The sequence below is a fragment of the Micropterus salmoides genome, unplaced genomic scaffold (assembly GCF_014851395.1).
Source record: "Micropterus salmoides isolate LMB-PRFRI ecotype aquatic unplaced genomic scaffold, ASM1485139v1 Ms_hic_scaffold_18, whole genome shotgun sequence".
Classification (NCBI taxonomy): Eukaryota; Metazoa; Chordata; class Actinopteri; order Centrarchiformes; family Centrarchidae; genus Micropterus; species Micropterus salmoides.
Genome location: NW_024040928.1, coordinates 5,668,252 through 5,673,536, shown reverse-complemented (window position 1 = coordinate 5,673,536; position 5,285 = coordinate 5,668,252). Strand labels below are relative to the sequence as shown.

The window sequence follows — 5,285 nt, the reverse complement described above, 5'->3', positions numbered from 1 at the left end:
CTATATATACAGTCACAGGAAAATGTATGTGAACCATTTGTAATTACTTGGATTTTTGCATAAATTGGTCATAAAAACAACAATAGACAAACAGTTTGCTTAAACTAATACCACATAAACAATGACATGTTTTTATTGAATACACCGTGCAAACTATCACTGTGCGGTGTATATGTAGTGTATACATATAACAAATGTGGAAATGTTAGAGTAAATGTAAACACAATAAAAGTAACTGTATTTGCATGGCAATTCCCACAGTTTATCAGATTTTACTAAAGCATTCACGTACCTATTGGTAATGGAAATTTAACCTACGTATAAAATCCTAAAATGTGTTGTTCACAGCTGCTTTATACTGCATAAAAAGCTTCTCCTTCAATTCAATATAGCCCCACAGACACATTTGTATGTAGTGCTGGTTGCCATCCAGGAGTACCGCTGAGTAAAAAACATCATTAGGTTTGTGGACAGCTGTTCATCAACCCAGATGCCCCCGTGTTAGAGTAATCTGTCCTTTATCTTTACATGGCAGTTTGGAGATAGTTTTCTACTTTGTGGCATTTAGATTTTCTAGACTAATGTGCACTACATTTTTGAACAACCACTATACTGACAGTTCTTAATTTACTGATTATAATAAATAAATAATAAATCACCTTTAATTGTGCATCTCTGTGTGTTTTTTTCTTATTGTTACCATACCTTGAGCCAGGTGTGTGAAACAACACTTAACTTTATTAGTTGCAAAGTTACTGCCCATCTCTACACAACTGGTTGAGGAGAGGGTTTAAAAAGGTCACGTAAGTGTATACAATTTAGTTTGAAAAGACTGATCTTTTTAAGGAAATAATAACAGCTATGTCAACAAAATGAATTTAATGAAGGTTTTACTTATTATTTTATTTATTTTATATTATTTATTATTATATATTATTTATATTATATATAAATTTTATTATTTATTTATTATTTTTAGTTACAATATCACTGGATAGTGGTTGGGGTTAGTCCTCAACACAATTGAAAAAAAGATGGAATTAAAAAGCAAAAACTAATGGGGGGTCACTACTATCTCTTTAGAACCTACTAGACCATTCTTATCAGACTAGCTGGGTGCATGACACAGTTTTTCTCATGTATGCAGTCCATTTACCCCAGCACTGTGGGTATCTGCTGTAGTTATTAGATAGTGAGATTTTTTGCATGGAATATTATTTCATCCACAATGTCCAGCCACCGTCCTGGGCTTAGAGCAGTGGTTGGCAATAGGCGGCCCGTGGGCCAGAACCGGCCCGCCGGCAATAATATTTGGTCTGCGGCCAGATTGCTTTGATAGCAGAAAAATGAAAAATAAATAAATTGATAGCGACTGGTGCTGAAATAGATCTCATTCATGACAGCAACAGTTACTCACACAATCACTTCCTCTTCAGTGATTGTGCCTCCAAAATAAAAGTGCGAGAACTTTTTTTGCATACACGAGTTTACAAGGATTTGAAATAATTTGACTTTGTTCTGGCCCGCCATGTAACGGCTTCAAAAAAAATTGGCCCGATGCCAGACTTATTTGCCGACCCTTGGCTTAGAGGGTCACATTTCAGCCAGCTTCTAGTGATGGCCTTTTTACAAGCAAGAATCAAGATATTTAAGAGGTAGATGTCCTGTTTCCGAATTATGTCATTAGGTATCAATCCATGGTACACAGTGTTGGAGTCTCTGGGAATCTTGTAGCATAAGCTCTCCTGGAGGATGTCCATAACACTGTCCCAACACGTTTGTATTTTAAAACATGAACAGAAAATATGGGAGTGATTGCCCAATTGGTTATTTTTTTATGTGGAGTGAAATAAAGAAAACTGATTAAGCTCTTCCATCCATATTCCCTCCATCTTTAATAACTTGTGGAAGTGTGTTGTGTTCTGCAAATGGGATGCCAACCATTGTTAGGTAATTTAATGTTGAATTCAAGTTCCCATTTCATTTTTACATATTGTGAACTATTTCCATTTCACTTTTTGTAAATTACTAGACAGTTTGGAAACAATCTTTGAGGGGGTTTGTTTGTATCCACGTGCCAACACCTCAATCAGTTCATCACCTTCTGCTAAAATTCCTTCTTTAATTTCCATAGAAAATCTTATTTGTAAATATCTGATTTGAACATTATGGTAACATGCTGTTACTATTCTTTAAACATTTTGTACCTTTCATTTGGAAAACAGTCACTCCCTGGGCATTTATTTGTTTTCAATTCACTAATTGCCATATACAATTCTTTTTTGTAATGGAGCATTTCATTCGTTGTTTTGTACTTTTCCTATGGAAGAGAGATCCAGCGATATAATTACTGTTTCATATATGTCCTTTGTCGACAATATTAGGCTGTGAGTAAAGGTCATATAATGTTTAAAGGTTCTCCCATGTTGTGCATTGAATTTAAAATTCTTGCTAAAACATTTGCTGCTTTTAAGCCATTGTTGCTTTTTTGAGCACAAAACTATTGAACATTTATTAGAAATTATTTACAAGCACAGAATAAGCAAAAATTAAAATGGCAGTGATACATAGTGTTGACACAGCGAAGTTGTCGTCAACTCGAGTAATCTTGGAGTTACACACACACAGTAAAGTCAGCGACTAGGTGAAAATAAATAATAAAGTTTACTTGAGTTGATGACAACTACTGTACGTTGCTACTGTTTGTACAAAAAAGCAAATACTTTAACAATACATCCATTACATTTTAAATAGTATATTTAAAAAAAAACAAACACTTTTAGTAATGAACAGAACCAGTAATAGTAAAAAAAACGATAACAGTAGTGGTATCAATAAAATCCTAGCAATAGCCATCCCTATTTGTCAAAAAACACATTTTAATGGGGACCCACTTTATTTCTCAGGGACCCACCCAATGACCTCCTGTGGGTTCTAGGGACCCATTAAAAACCTACCAACATCACTGAAGCTGTCACCAATTGTTTTCTTCAAACCTAGACACATCTAGTCTAGTAAATGTAACGTTCATCATTCATTGATTAGTTGACAGTTCAATAAAATAGACAGTTTGAGATCAGCAGAGCAGAGAATAGTAGGAGAATGTGTTTTTGGTAGATGAATGAACACTGTCATCAAAAAAAAGTAATCAAGAGATCTCGAAAATCTTTGTAATTTTAAATAACTTTAGGAAGAGATTTTTACGTAGTTGTCATGAAATGAGTAAAAATCTGTGAATGTAATCCCTGTCATGTGACAGCAGAACATGATTAAAAATTCTTCATCATCATCTTTTTGACACTATGTTGCTCTGGCATCAAGATGAAAAGTCCCGCATCTGATTGGACAATTGTAGAAAGTATTCATTAGTGTAATGAGACAGGGGTTGATAAAAATCAAGTTCATGCACAGTGTCACAGTAACGAAACCCCATCAACACTGATACTGCACCAGTGATGCGTGAACTATCTTGAGAATTTAAAAGGTATGACAAACTGAAAATCTTTCTTTTAATCTAGAAAACTATTATTGTAGATTTGCATTCATGCAAGGCATATTTTTTATAATAAACATGTCTTTTAATGTCTTTTATAATGTTATTATCATTAATGGAAAACTGATTTGCAGGGAACCCAGAAACATGGCACCAGAAGTCAATGTCAGCCGGACTTATGTTAATGTTATACATCCCTGTTATGAAATAGATAATGTTTCTTACATACTGACAAAAACCCCTTCCATAATATGTGTTTTATTATATATTTTCCTTGGATCATTATCTGTTACCACAACATGTGGAAACCTTCTTGTAATGATCTCCATCATCTACTTCAAACAGCTTCACACTCCTACGAACTTTCTCATTCTCTCTCTGGCTGTGGCTGACCTGCTTGTTGGCATTTTAGTCTTTCCTTTCAGCATGGAAGTCACTGTAAGTTCATGTTTGTACTATAAAGGATTTATTTTGTAAAGTACGAGAGAGCTTTGATGTTACACTGAGCACAGCTTCTATATTGAATTTATGCTGTATTTCCATAGACAGATATTATGCAGTGTGTCAGCCTCTGACATATACAACTAAGATAAATGTTCACGTTGTTGTGATCATGATCCTGGTGAGCTGGAGTGTTTCTGTTTTAGTTGCAATTGGATTTCTAAGTGCTGGATTAAACCATGAAAACTGTGAAGACTGTTATATTGATGTATTACTGGCAAACATTTTGGGACCTGTTTTCTCATTTTACCTCCCAGTGATCACAATGCTCTGTATCTACCTGAAGATTTTCCTTGTTGCACAGAGACAGGCACGAAGCATACAGAGCACAACCTCTCAGAGCACAAAATCCGGAGCAACTGTCAGCAAGATGGAGAAAAAGGCCACAAAAACTCTTGCAACTGTTATGGGGATTTTTCTAATGTGCTGGACTCCTTTCTTTCTCTGTTTCACCTTTCAGCTTTTGAATAATGTTTCAGTGCCAGTTGCTGTGGCTGAAACGCTTAACTGGCTTGCATTGTCAAATTCAATGCTCAATCCATTCATATATGCTTTATTTTACAGCTGGTTCAGATCAGCTTTCAGAATGATAATTTCTGGGAAAATATTTCAAGGTGATTTTGCTAACACTAAACTGCTTTGACATAGTCTTTGGAGTGCTGTAATTAATCTAGTTGTTTGATCAAAATTAGTTCAATAAAGATCAAGCATGTGTCATTAGACTATGCAATCTGTACCTGTGCAGCATGTTTTTAAACTGCAGTAAAAACAAATATTTTGGTGAAATACTGACTGAGGCACAAACATATACATTATAATGAGCTGCCAATTCATGTAATCTTTTCTTTAAATTATGTTTTGGGCTTTTTTAAAAGAGAGTGTAAGGGAAAGTGGAACAGAGAGAGGGGATGACAGGTGAGCTAACCGGCACCCAAGTTTATGCAATCTTGTAAAAAGTTAAAACACACTATGTTTAAATGTACATGTGCTTGTTCCAACTTTTACTGGAGCTATGTGATGCTCACATGGAGTGAGATATTTGATGTAATGTTGATTCGCTTCAAGTTTATTAAAAATGTTCAACATCAGCAAACATACATTTGTATTAAAATTGAGTGTACTGAATTAGTTCAGTGGGTGAGTCTTCAAAAACATCAACAAACACATGCAAATTTTTAATTGTTGGCCCCATTCTGGACTTCTTGGACAAGAATCTTTTCTGCCTCTGCACTAAAAGGCACATTCCTTCTTTATGCACCAGTGTAATTAGCACTTCAGTACAGTATTTAAA

The 5,285-nt window shown here is 34.9% G+C and overlaps 1 pseudogene; it reads left to right on the top strand.

Moving 5' to 3' along the window:
- Positions 1–3,640: 3,640 nt before the first annotated feature.
- LOC119909325 lies at positions 3,641–4,637 on the top strand (annotated as a pseudogene).
- The last annotated feature ends 648 nt before the right edge of the window (positions 4,638–5,285 follow it).